The sequence below is a fragment of the Rhincodon typus genome, chromosome 7 (genome assembly GCF_021869965.1).
Source record: "Rhincodon typus isolate 14 chromosome 7, sRhiTyp1.1, whole genome shotgun sequence".
Classification (NCBI taxonomy): domain Eukaryota; kingdom Metazoa; phylum Chordata; class Chondrichthyes; order Orectolobiformes; family Rhincodontidae; genus Rhincodon; species Rhincodon typus.
Genome location: NC_063338.1, coordinates 31,521,808 through 31,536,417, shown reverse-complemented (window position 1 = coordinate 31,536,417; position 14,610 = coordinate 31,521,808). Strand labels below are relative to the sequence as shown.

Genomic DNA, 14,610 nt, shown 5'->3' with positions numbered 1-14,610 from the left:
GGGATTCTATGAGTCTATGAAAAATGTGCAACTTTAATTTTAATGAGTGTGCTACCAGCCAGAAAGATCCTTAGTTTTGGTGTTTGATCTATATGTTTGATACAGCAGAATAGAGTGGATGTCCAAAGAGACTTGGTGGTTCAGCTGCATAGAAAAATGTCACAAACAGGTACAGAAAATAATCAAGAAAGTTAATTGAATCCTAGCCTTTATATCTTGAAAGCTGGAGTTAAGGATGCAGGAGTAATGTTGCAGTTATACAAAATTCTCATTAAACCCAACTTGAAGCACTGTGAGCAGATATAGACTCCACACCTTAGGAAGGATATTTTGCCTTGGACGGAGTGCAATAAAGGTTTACAAGGATGATTCATGGACTTCGTGTGCCAAGTTGTGAGGTGATATTGTACAAATGAGGCCTATATCCCACTGATTGGGGATTCTAGAAAAAGGGGACATAGTCTGACAATTAGGGCCAGACCATTCAAGAGAGATGTAGGAAGCACTTCTACACACAATGGATGGTCGACTCTTAGAGCTCTCTTCTACAAATCGCAATGGATGCTGGATCTGAAATGGATACATTTTTATTAAAAGTATTAAGAGATATGGGGCAAAGGTAGGCACATGGAATTGGGCCACAGATCAGCCATTATCTCATTGAAAGGTGGAACAGGCTCGCAGGGCTGAATGGCCTCCTCCTGTTCCTATGTTCCTACAGCTGCTCTTGGGAGCACTACAATTGCCTGGTCATTATGCAGTGACACCTGTTACAAATGCAGATGTTGAACCTTGATTTTATATAATGCTTTTCAAGGTGTCTGTAGGTCCCAAAGCATTTTGCAGCAATTTAAGTAACTTTGAAGCGTACTCATCTTGTGACATGTGGTATCCCATTTGCACACAGCAACCTCCACCAAACAGCAATTAAAGAAGTGGCTAGGTTAGCAGTTTTATTGTTGTTGACTAAAGGATAAATATCAGCACAGTGGCTCAGTGGTTAGCGCTGTTGTCTCACAGCGCCAGGGACCCCGGTTTGATTCCAGGCTTGGGTGTTGCCTGTGTGAAGTTTGCACATTTTCCCCATGTCTTGTGGATTTCTTCCCACAGCCCAAAGTTGTGCAGGTTAGGTGGATTGGCCATTTTAAATTGCCCTGTGGAGTCGAGGGGTGTGTAGGTTAGGTGGGTTAGCCATGGTAAATTACAGGGATATGATTTGGGGGGGTGGTGGGGGAATGCTCTTCAGAGGGTCAGTGCAGACCCGGTGGATCAAATTGTCTCTATCTGTACTTACAGGGATTCTATATGGGCAGGGAAGCAGGTTTACCTGCTACAATATGGTAACAGGGCACTTAGAAAAGCTCAATATGAATAGGCAGAGTCAAATTAGATTTATGAATGGGCAATCATGTTTGATAAATCTGTTAAGGGTTTTTTTTTTGAGAGTGTAACGAGTAAAATGAGTAAGGACGCAGAATGTAGTTCATTTTATTTTCAAAGAACATTCAACAAGATGCCACAGACGAGAGTGCTACTCAAAGTTAGGAGTGGTGGGATTGAAGATAATGTAATTGAATGGATTAAGGTTTAATTAATGGACAGAAAACAGCAAGAATAAATTGAACATCTTTGCGTTTGGCAAACTTTGACTAGCAGGGTACCTCAGTGACTTGAACCACATCTATTTATAATCCATTTTAACAGAAGAAACTGAACATTATGAATCCAAGTTTGCTACAGAGTTAGGTTGGGGAGTAAGTAATAAGGAGAGCATACGGATTATGCAGGGGCATGGAGTTGAGTTGGATACGTAAGCAAGTAAAAAAGGAAAAAAGAATATTTTGCAAGTTGAGAGACTGGGTAATGTTTGCATTCAAAGGAACCTTGGGAGTCTCTCCCTGGACGTGAATCACAAAAAGTTTAATAGCTGCTACAGCAGAAATTTGGAAGCAAGCAATATGCTAAATTTTATTCTAAAGGGATTGGAGTTTAACAGTAAAGAATTGGTGAGGTCACAGCTGTGGTCTCGTGTGTAATATTGGCCTTTTTACTTAAAGGATATAGTTCCCTAGAGTGCAGTCAAGACTTGTTCATGGAATTGAGAGTGGTCCTATCAGGAGAGATTAGACAGATTAGGCCTATATTTCCAAGAGTTTAGAAGAATGACAGACGATCTGATATAAACATATTAGTTTTTTAAAGGCGTTGACAGGATAGAAGCTAAGGAAATGTTTCCCCAGCTGGAGAATGTTGAACGTAGAGTTGCAGTCTGAGATTTTGGCTACTGAGTTGGATGGCTCATGTTGCTATGCATCAGGAACAAAAACAAAGTTGCTGGAAAAGCTCAGCAGGTCTGGCAGCATCTGTGAAGGAGAAAACAGAGTTAACATTTCGGGTCTGGTGACTCTTCCTCAGAACTTGTGCACCAGGTCTGCCTTGGTAAAGGAATTACAAATTATAAATTACAAGATTCTCACTCAGGTTGGAGGCGGGTGCAGGATACAGTCAGACTCACCAACCCCCTAAGATACTAGAAGGACAAAGGAGCAAGCAAATGCTGAGCTGGGCTGACTTAAAAAGCCTGCTTTGGTTGACTGGGGCTTCATCCCATTGTTTTAGAAGATTTTAGGCGCTCTACACCCCTCATAAACCCTCCCATTATACCTCATTGCATGGCCTCTCCTATATCCATGCCAACTCCAAGACAACTTGCCCAGTAACCACCATGGGCAGTCCTGGCAAGCCATACAGAAATGAAACAAAATAAAGTTTGAAAAATCTAAACAAGGTCTCACTCCATATAGTGGTAGTGAAAAATCTCACATTCATGAAGCCAGTGAATGCTTTTAAATCTCAAATGGTCAATCCTCTATTTAAAAAATACTTCTATTCATATCTGACATCAAAAACTGCTGATCCTTGAATAGGCTCTTTATGCAGTCAATCAAAGTGTGAATTCAGAACTTCCTGCTGAGAGTACAGTGGCATTTGAAATTCAGCCAAGTTTTCATAATGAGATAATATTAACTATTTGTTAAATGTCAAAATGCAAAGATATTATTTTAACAAGCACTATAGTTGCAGCCTGTTTTTCTTTTTAAACAGTTTAACTTTATATCATGGCATTTAAGCAGAATCTGCTATTCAAGAAGGTTTATATCTTCTCTATAAAATCATGACTCCCGCATTATGGGTTAAGGTCCTTGCAACAGCTAAAACGGCACCTGTTTATATATGGCACCAAATTCAAACCGTTTGGCTCGGTTCAGCTTTTCTTCTTTGAATTGTACTGCACTAACTTTCCCCTGTTGGTAAAAGTAGTATTGTTAGAAATTTGGACTTCCTTCTCCTGGGACCTTCTCATTATATTTTAAAGGTTCACTGAGTCTTCCAACTCCTCAAAAATCTGGCACACAGTTTCAGAATACAGGGTTTGCCATTTAGGACTGAGCTGTTGAGAAATGTCTTAACTCAAAGGAGTATTCATATTTGGAATTCTCTGCCCAGGAACCTGTGGATCCTTGCTCATTGAATATATTCAAGACCAAAGTTAACAGATTATTGGCAACTAAGAGATGGTATTAGAAGGTTGGAGTTGAGGTAGATGATCAGCCATGCTCTTGTTGTATAGAGAATCAGGCTCGAAAGGCCAAAGTGGTGTATTCCAGTTCCAATGTCTTATGTTTTCTGAATAGTGCTGTACTTTTGGGTAATGTTAATGGGAGGCCGCTTGTAGATAAGAATGAGGAAGGTACCAGGGAGAACAGTGCAAGATCATGAAGAGCAGCAATTTTTATTGATTCTCAGACAATAATTAGCTAGATAGGAATGAAACTAAATGAGAGCAATCCAGCACAGAGAAGAATAGGAGGAGGATAGAGTGGTTAACCATGTCAAAGACTGCAGACAAATTGAGGAGAATGAGCCAGAAAGTCTCCGTTTGTCACAGTCAAGTAGTAGATTGTGCAAATTTGATAGGAGCTATTTCAAGATTTTGGAACAAACAACTTCAAAAATGCAACATTCCCTCAATCGTGAGCTGAAATGTTGGCGTAGATTTATTGTACAGTTTCTGGCATAGGATTTAAACTCTCAAACTTAAGAAAAGGCCCTACTATTGAGACAAAAATGATGTGCATAGGCAGGTCTGCATCAGGCTCAGCTCGAATGCTCTTCACAGTTTGATAAGGTACCATTACTGGTCACCTAGGCTCTGCCATGGGAATTAACTATGCGGGTGAGGAGCCACACCCCAGAAGTGTGAAGAGTGTGGAAAAACAATGATAAAAGCTATATGAGAAATGTTCAGGTTTCTCTCTCCGTCCTCAAAACTAATGAAACAAAGATCCCCTGTTGCCCAGTTAAAAAGTTACAGGATTTAATCTCAAATTGTCTTTAAGGATGTGTTCTTTCTGCCATCCCCTCAGGGCATGTCGTAAAAGTATCCGAGACTTGGCTATCAGGGATAGTTCAAGACCCCTAGTATGATGTAATTCAGGAGGTGATTATCCAGCAGTCCTTGACTACAGGAGCTACAGGCTGAATGTGAACATTAGTATACTATTAACCTTTCATTATCGAGTTCTGGTGATGGGTGTGAAGTTATTGCTGAATACAGCCTTTGTGTGACATTTTAACTTAATGCAATTCAAGAAGAGTTATAACTAATTTAGTTTGCAAAGTGCTGCATGATTATGAAATGTTGCTGAGACAAATACATGCAAACAGAAATGCTGGTCAGTACTAACCAGAGTGAAGTTTGTTTGATCTAGGATTGCACCAGTTAAAGTAAAAAATGCAGCAAATTAATTAGTTTTTTAAAAAAAAATAAATTGATAGTATCATTTTGATTTGTGCATTTGTGTTAAATGGAAATCCAACAGATTTAATAAACCCTGTTTAATTTACTGTGGCCTTGTGCCAAGTAATACATATATGTCTTCACTTAACAGCATTGTGTAACCACACATGATTTCAAGCATTGTTTCAAATTTGTCTGCTTCATAGGCTCAGTTAGGAGCTAGTTTAAAGTTGTACTCATCCAGGAATTGTAATCAAAATACCCACATCTATGGATTTGTGGAGATTTTCCACTTTACATAAAATTGACAAGTTATGCTTTGATCTTCTCATATCTTTGGGGCTAGCTACGTTTCTATAATTTTGATTAAATTCCAGTCCGTGTTGGGGAGCCCTTTTCAAGGGACAGATGGAGGAAAATCACTACTCCTGCCCAGGGGAGAGTGAACAACATAGTTTGTTTTCAATTTTAAATAGCCTAATTATACCAGAGTTTAAATTTGTTTGCCTCCACCACTTGTCATAGCCAGTCACAGCCAGTTCTACTGTGAAACTAATGCTGGAAAACAAATCACGTGATTTCCCTGTTGTTGTATATTTTGTTTGAATGCACCTGCCTATATTAGGGCAGACATAGTCACCATTCCATTACTCTGGCTGAGAAGTGAAAGCACGTATTGGGCTAAAAGTGAAATGTTGCCTCATTTGCTGGAGTTAGATCAGGAAACTTGTCTAATTTCAAAAGAATGGGTCTTCCTGTTGGTTGAGAGCTCTGACTAATGCAGTGAATGGGTTAAAATTAGAAAAGCATCCAACTTCCATGTTCAAGCTGCAGTCTTGAGGCCAGAACTTTACTTATGGGTGGGATGTAACACCTTTGTCACAGGCAGTCAAGGACCTCACTAATGTTCAAAGATTGAGGAAAAATAAATGGCATAGTTTGGGCCTGAACCTGTTTTAACCCTGTGGTGCTTGGATTACAAATGGTACTGTGAAGAACTTCTGTCCATTTGTTTCAAAGTGTGAAGTCATCCCAATTACTGAACAATTCAATAATTTTTGAACGTTTCCTTCTGGACCAGGAGTCGTCATTATACTTGTCAAGGCAGAATTCTTTAGCCTCCCATCTCCAGCAATTTTTCCTAACCTGTGCATGACCTTCCCCGCTTCGGCACACCAGCCTGTGTGTTGATTCAGTTGGTTTCGAGTGGGGCATCTTTTCTGAGGAAGGAAAATAAAGTTCAAATGTTAAAAAGGCTCAAACATCTTACTATGTTGGCTGCCAAGTATTTAAATCATGCCACACCACCAACAACCCCCCCCCCCCACAAAAAAGACCACGTCACACTTGCACCCCCTGTTAAATGTATGTAATATTTATTCAGGCTGAGATTGAGATATGATTATATGTGAGCTCCTTCTAGTGACAGAAAAATATATTGCAGTACTAAACATTGCTACTTTTCCACAGGAATGAGATATGTAATATTCATGTTCTACATGTCATGGCGAGGGTTTTTAGGTGAAGCTCATTAAAGAAGGGAAGAATTTCTTTTCCCGTTTTTGGTATTTGACATTCCAGGGGCACATGATTGTCAAAACAGAATACTATAATTCCAGCCTGAGAAGACTATCCTCTACGTTATGCCATTTTAGGAACTTAGAAACAACCCATTCAGCCTGTTCCACCTCTCAGTGAGATCATAACTGATTTGTGGCCTAACTCGGTATACCTGCCTTTGGCTCAGATCCCTTATTACCTTTGCTTAACTCATTTAACATTAACAGATCCAACATCCACTGCCATTTGTGGACAAAGAGTTCAGTCATCTATCACCTATTGTGTGTAGAAGTGCTTTCTACATCTCTCCTGAATGGACTGGCCCTAATTCTCAGACTTTATCTTTATCTACCCTTTTTTATCCTGTTACTATCTTGAAGACTTTGATTAGATCACCCCATAACCTTCTAAATTATAAAGGTCTGATTTGTGTAATCTCTCCTCATAACTTAACACCTAAAGTCCATGCATCGTCCTTGTAAACCTACATTGCACAATATATCCTGCCTAGGGTCTGGTACCCAGCTCTGCTCACAATACTCCAAGTGGGATATAATAGGGTTTTTCATAACTGCATCCTCGTACTCCAGTCCTCTAGATTATAAAGGCCAACGTTTCATCAGCCACCTTGGCTCTTTCTTGCACCGGAACCCCAAGTCCCTTTGGACATCCACGAGCGTCTGATGGCTTATTCCTGTATTCCTAAAGTGGCATTATAGGGTGGGTGATCTTCTCAGATATCCACTGTATTTGACATCGTACCACCTAGAAATTACCCTGATTAATCCTTTCTGACCAAAGTGGATAACCTAAAACTTGCTTACGTTGAACTGCATCTGCTACAGTTCTTCCCATTCACAGCACAAAATTACAAAAGGATATTTATAGACCGTCATCTGCACTTTCTACAATGCCGCCTAACTTTTGTGTCATCAACAAATTTGGATATATGACTTTCTATGCTATTATCCAAATCGTGAATAAATAGTGTGAATAATTGAGGCCCTACTCGTTTCGTCTGTGGGGGCCTCTTGCTGCCAGCTTTCATCCTAATAGCTTGAGATTTTAGGTTTGAGCAGTTAAGTGCACTGGTTTATCTCTGGTATTCAAGGCCTTGTTGATGGTGGATTACTGTACCACATACTCCTGACAGGAACGCTAATTCTGCCATTTTTCTTTTTAACCAGGGGTCCACAGCTGCTGCTAAGGGTGATTTCCTGTTCACAAGTGATCGATTAATTGAGATCATCACAAAGCTTTATCGCACAATATTCTTCAAAACCAACCAGAAGATAAATGTTGAGATAAATAATGAGTAAGTTCTGATTTTTTTTGGCAAGGGGTGCTGGGAAACATGGATGTTGTAAATCTGTTTAGAACACTGGAATTGCACCCAAAGTAGCTGAGGATCTGCAGATGGAAGATGAAGCCATTCATTATGACTGGTGGTCAGAATGTATATTCAGTCCTGGGCACTGTGTCACAGGAAACAAGTTCTTGATCTGTTTAGTCAACAGCACTAATTCTCCCCATCCTAAAGCTGGATGGCCTGCAGTTCCATTTCATCTTTAGCTTCATCCAGCATTTTATCAACAAAACATTTATTCCTTCCTCAACAAATCATTGATCCAAACACCACCCCGCCCACACCTCAACTTTTCTCTGACCTTAAGCAATCAATCTTCAACAAAGACTTCAGCTCAATCCTTTTACACCCCACCAGAAAGAGTTTACACTTACTGTGTCACTGAGCTCTCTTGTCACCTTCATTTCCACAAGGGTCTTTCTCCATCAGACGCTCACTGTTGTCTTCAAAATTCTTAGTTTCCCCTGTACTCTTCCCTCTTACCCGCTCTAAAATATGTTCAATGTGAACTGCTTACAATAATCATTTCATTCTGTAGAGTCAGACTTGAAATGTTAACTCCTGTTACTCTTTCCACAAGTGCTGCCAGACCTGCTGGGTTTCTCCAGCATTCTGTGTTTGTTTCAGATTTCCTGCATCTGCAGTATTTTGCTTTTATATCTCTATTTCTCTGCTTCCCTCACTTATTCTGATTGTCTCTGAACTTGCAGCTCTCTTGTCTTTGGTCCAACATTAATATTAACTTTGAACCTGCTGACAATGGTAGCACTTTTTTTTAGTGAACTAACCTCAACGTAGTAAAGGCTAAAATCTAACTCTTTGACACCACCTCTGGCCTTCTCCAGGATGTTGTTCCCACCCACTGAACATCAATGTCATAATTTCCAGAGGTATCATTGACCTTTCTCCTGTGCAAAACTTCCCTCCAAATTCCAACCTCAAAGTGTTAGATTTTCTTCATAGAGGCGAGTGGTGGAAATCTGCAAAGTTTTTGGCTTTGCACACCCACCTCAGGAGCAGTATCTCAAATGGCTGAATTTTCAACCATGGAAGATTGGTATTTGTTGGAATCGGTGTCACCATGGACACAGATCGGAGGTGGCCCTAGGGGCTGCAAATTGCTGAGATGGACTTGGTAAAAGATCGGTCTCTGTTTTGTCAGACTTTGTCTAATTTGCTTTGTTAAATAGTAGGCCATCTACATTTCACATTCACTCTCTCCCCAGGCTCCTCATCAGATACCGGGAAGTTTGGGGACAGAGCAAGGCAATGTCAGAGAATCATAGAATCCCTGCAATACAGAAAGAGGCCATTCAGTCCAACGGGTCTGCACTGACTGTTTGAAAAACACAACACCCAGACCCATCCCCTCACCCTACCCCATAACTCTTGCATTTACTATGGCTAATCTACCTAGCTTGCACTTCCCTGGACACTACTGGGCAATCTAACATGGCCAAATCACCTAACCTGCACATCTTTGGACTGTGGGAGGAAACCCCACACAGATATGGGGAGAATGTGCAAACTCCATACAGACAGTCACCCAAGGCTGGGCTCAAACCTGGGTCCCTGGTGCTGTCAGGCAGCTGTGCTAACCACGGAACTTCTGTGCCGAAGAGCATCAGGCATGAGAAGAGACTGAGAATTAGAGGGTTGAAGAGTGTGAGAGAGCACACCAAAGTGACACCAATTGGGTCACACAAGCAACACTGCTAAAATGATTCCAGTGACACCCGATGAGATTACAGGCCTCATTGTCTTGTTTTAAAGTTAGTAAGTCAATATTAATGCAGTGAAATTGTACATTGAGTCCCCAATTAATGTTACACCATACATGTAGAAAGTTCATTAGTTATATTCAATACATTTAAATCATTGAAGGTCTTTTCATCCCTTCGAAAAACAAACATTTGTTTTGATAACTCCATAAGAAAGATAGGTAATCTCTTACTTACTACTTTAAGCTGCCTATTAAACTGTGAACTTATTTACAATCCCCAACCATGGTGCTGTCGAAATAGTCAAATAGCAATAATAATAAAATGATACCACTTAATGTCAACAAACAACTATTAAAACTGCAAGGACAATTTTATTTTTATTCTCACATACATTTATGGTATTTATTTTTTCAAAATTTAAAAGGGCAGTGATTTTAATAACCTGACAGTTCTATATTCTGTCTACATCTGCCATTTTAGAGCATTTATGTCACCATTAAAGTCATGGAGCATTCACACTGGAGTGAAAATCAGGTTCTGCTTCTTCTGTGCACTGTATTAAATGGCCCCCTCTGCTTCCTTTTTAATTTTGCTTCTTTACTTGTTACATTGCTATCATTTATTGCCACCAAAGCCCTTTTTGTTTCTGGATCACTTGCTGCTGCTCTCTGACGGGAATTAGTTTTGTTCTTTGACTCCAACCCTTTCCCTGGCTCTGTGCTTACTCAAAATCTGTTACATGTCAACTTTTTTTTACTTGTTCTGACAAGTGATCACAGACTTGAAACATTAACTCTTTCTCTGGCATGCTGAGTATGTCCAGTATTTTCTGTTTTTTATTTCAGGAAATATAGATAGCCAACAGCTTTTCCCCATGGTACTGGAGTCTAAAACTAGAGGGTGTAGATTTAAGGTGAGAGGGAAGAGATACAGAAGGATCCAGAGGAGCAATTTTTTCACACTGAGGGTGGTGAGTGTCTGGCACAGGTTGCCAGATGTAGTGGTGGAAGTGAGTACAGTTTCATCATTTAAGAAACATTTGGACAGGTACATGGATGGGAGAAGTATGGAAGGAAAGGACCAAACGCAGGCAAATGGGACTAGTTTAAAAGTGAAAACTGGGTGGCATGGACAGATTGGGCTGAAGGGCCTGTACCCGTGCTTTAAACTTCTATGACTCTATGAAAGCTATATTGGTCTTAGACAGCTTAGTGCAAATGATGCCAGGATTCAAATAGTTAAGTTATCAGAGTGTAGATGAAACTTCTATTTTCTAGAATATAGAAGACTGAGGGATAATCTAATTAAGGTATTTAAAGTGGCTAATGGATTTTGTTGTGTAGACAGTGAGGCTAATTCTTCTGACAAGGAAGTCCAGAATGGAGGGAGAAAATTAGAGCTGGCTGTTCAAGGTTGACATCAGGAAGCATATTTTTTTGAATGTTGAAAGTTGAAATTTGGAATTCTGTTCCCAAATTGTCTTCCTTAAAGATAGATTATTTGAAACGTTTGAAACTGAGTTTGGTATGTTTTTGCTAGACACTTTGTGTTGCAGAATTAAAGTGGGTAAATGGAGTTGAGATACATATGAGCTATTTTCAAAGTGAATGGTGGAGGCTGAATGCTTTTCCAAACTGAAGGACATTCCTGCTTAATTATGTGAGCTCTGCATGCTCAAAAAGTAAACAAGTGCCAATGGTCAATGATCTAAAGTGAAAAGAGCCCTCATGCTGCAGTGGTAGTATCCCTACCTACAAATCAAGTGGCCCAGGTTTAAGGTCCCACCTGCTGCAGAAGTGTGTAATAATGTCATTGAACAGATCAATCAGAAAGTACATCTAAATTTAAGCTACAGATTGTAACTGTTTGACTTTTCATCAAGTAACAATAGAGGTTCCCACTGCTACATCTGTCATTTTCTTCTTTGATTTTCAAAAAGTTTGTATGTTTTAAAAAACAATTGAAACCATTAGGTCGGAGTTGAGAGTTTGAGTCAGATTTTGAGTCTTTGTGCAATGCAAAGATCCAGCCTACTGCAGGCAGGGCGAGGGTTTGAAACTGAGATACCAGGTTTGCAGTTGTTTTTGTGTTCCAACAATGGTCTGAAGAACACAATAGTCACAGGATTATGAAGTTCTCAAGGATATTATGATACTTTAATGTTATCAATGGTATCTGCAAGTGGACAAATTTTGTTTGGTTGTGGGCAGCATGCTTAATGTCCATTGACATAGTTAATAATTCCTTCAATGTAGCTGGACTGTTGTGAGTTTCAAATTATTATATCTAAGATGACAGGAATGCAATTTTCTTTTTTAATAAGTGTGCAATAGGACATAGGTTGTGTTTGTGTGTACAAAGTATCTGATCCATTTGAAAAATAACTGCACGATGGATCCAACAAATGTGTTTTTCAATACAGGTCTGCCATGTTACATTTTTATTGGATGGTATTAAACATTTACCTATGTTTTGTTTTAGATTTCTGGTTCAATTCAATCAGGATAAAGTCTGTGTGAAGTTCATTCAGGGAGCACAGAAAAATGGCAATCTCCCTACATGCAAGAGGAAAAATAATCGCCTCCTGGAAGTCACAGTTCCTTAATTGCTGCAATTTTGTGACAATTACTTACTGCACATATGGTTATATATTCTTTCTGTTAAGTTTTCCTTTTCTCCTGAAGCTGTGACTGGTTGATAGCAATTGTGTAAATTAATGGTGCTTTCAATTTGTTTTCTAATACCAAAATTGGTTTTTAAAATGGTCGAGGGGGTAAAAGAAACACCAATGAGTTCCTTTTGCAAATGTCAGGGTGATAGTTTCCTGTCATTGAGTGTTCAAGATGGTCAATTATGGCATTGATTTAATCACTCAGCTAGTGGTTTAGCCTGGGCCAGTTGTACAGCACTATAGTTGGGCACATGGGATGGCTGGATGACCTCTCACTGCCAATAATCGCAAAGCAAATAGCCACTTGCATGAGGCATCACAAACCTGTGAAATGCCCCACACATGAGTCGCACCTTCAGGAGAAATGGGGTTGGGATGATTATTGGAGCAATCTCTGGGCGAGAAAGAATTATGGGATCTGAAATCGGATTTGTGAACTTGGACCTGAGCTGGATGCCTCAGTGTGTGAAACATTGTAGTCTCGGCTTTCTGCAAGGCAGAATCTAACACTAGATGGAGGAGCAAACAGATTTTAAAAACCAAATTGAGCAAAGTGTGATGCTGTGGGTGATTGTATTAATATGTTGTACCTTCGTATTTTAGAATCTGTCACTTGGTTATGGGGATCAACTTTTGAGGTTAAACAATTGCTGAACTATGTACAGGAATACTGCTAATTTAGAAAAGAAATTATGCATTGTATGTATTGTACAACCAAAACAAAAAATCAATTCTAAAGCAATTTGTAAAGGCTATTTATGTTGAATTTCTGGGAGAGGTCCTTGGTACACATAGCCTGTGTTGAAAGCTGTAATGCAGCTGCCAGGCCAATATAACTCTTGCTACGTCACTTACAGTTAATAGAATCTACGCTACACATTTCTAAAAACAGTAGCAGAATGAATTGCAGTTCAATGGTTTTTCACTAAGAAATGTTTGCGATAATGAGATGTAAATAGATTGAAGTTGGTATTGTGATCATAGATTGATGTTTCATAGTGATGTAATGTTGTAATCATGTTTTTATATTTAATACCTCTTTCAAGCTCCTTCTGCCTGGAGAATTTGCATATTAGACAGCAGTCAAAATCAGAGTTAACGTAACTGATTTCTTAATCTTTTATAAATCTGTTAAATTTATTTGTCTGTGGTGTTTTCTGTTGCATGAAAGAGAATGTGAGTATCACAAACCACTGAATTAGGTTCAGTTAGTGACCTGATCTCTCAGCTCCTGTGTACTTAGATGAAGGATAACTGATGCATTACCATTTGTTGAATTTACATTATGAATAATTCCATGTATGTAAAGCTAAAATGAATGATGGGGGTTTGATACGTGGTTACATATACAGAACGCATTATGAAAATATTCAATGCTGGTAATCCTATTTTAAAAATGGGCTTCCCTGTCACTCACCCCTGAAAAAGGAGCTGATAACAACTTGTGTATGTTTGCATTTCTGTGTGATTGTCTTTTTTTTTGCACACCTTTACCCATTCATTCCTATTGTTTGTTACTAATGTCATTGAAAGACAATTCAGAATATTGTTAATGTTAAATTCTTGACATTTTTCAATCTCTATATCAACTCAGCTACAAAGGTTTTCTTTTCTTGCAATAATAGTCATGTCATTTCAAAGAAAATCCAACAGATTTAGGTACCTCCAACTTTTTCTTTACTGCAGGTTCAGTAGAGCCATATTTAGAGCTTCAAATGCAGTGTTAACTGAGTTCTTACTAATGTCAATTCCACATACGTGACATAAAAACTCACTGCAGCTATATTAGAGAGCCATAAAATGTACACTATTTTAGTATAAAGTACTATAATTTAACAGGTTTAGAACTGATATACACTCATTCCAAATAATTTTTGAGTCATTGCTAATGTATCGCTGTCCATGGATGAGATTTACTAGCATGGAATGTGCATGTCCTGCAAAACCAAAAGCAACTCCAACATAAGTTTCCATTGTGTCTTCCAAAGTTCAGCTATTAATTGCTATAAATTCCTCTCTGTTAACCACAGCAAAAATATTTGGGTCAATCCTGCGGGACTTAGTGTAGAAATATTGTGCCATCCCTTACATGGAGTGACTATGAAGCACTATCTAAAATGCTCTTGTGAAAACAGATTTTTATCCCGGAGTCAGGAAAACTTGCTCTGCTCTTCAGTGTCATGTGTCATGCTCATGAGGAAGTTACAACCCATGGGAATGTTTGGCCAAATCTTGGGTTTTATCAGATGTGTATTCTAGCTCTAACATCCCCGTAAGGGTGCATCAGAGATAGTTTTAGTGAGTCTTACAATTCACAAGTAAATTGAGATGTCTACTGTCACCCATTTTTTAAAAATGTCTACAGATTGTTTAGTGAGAATTGGTCATAAATGGTGAACGGAAAGATGTGACATTTTTGAAAGCTGCTTTTCAAAATATTAACCAAGAAATTAGTTTGCAGAGCTCCTGATTTGGTGCACTGTATGGT

The 14,610-nt window shown here is 39.1% G+C and overlaps 1 long non-coding RNA gene across 1 annotated transcript; it reads left to right on the top strand.

Annotated features, from left to right (window-relative positions):
- Positions 1 to 7,552: 7,552 nt before the first annotated feature.
- On the top strand, positions 7,553 to 13,262 carry LOC125483501. Its single transcript, XR_007262465.1, has 2 exons — positions 7,553 to 7,676; positions 11,933 to 13,262. It is a non-coding gene; the product is annotated as an uncharacterized LOC125483501 (long non-coding RNA).
- The last annotated feature ends 1,348 nt before the right edge of the window (positions 13,263 to 14,610 follow it).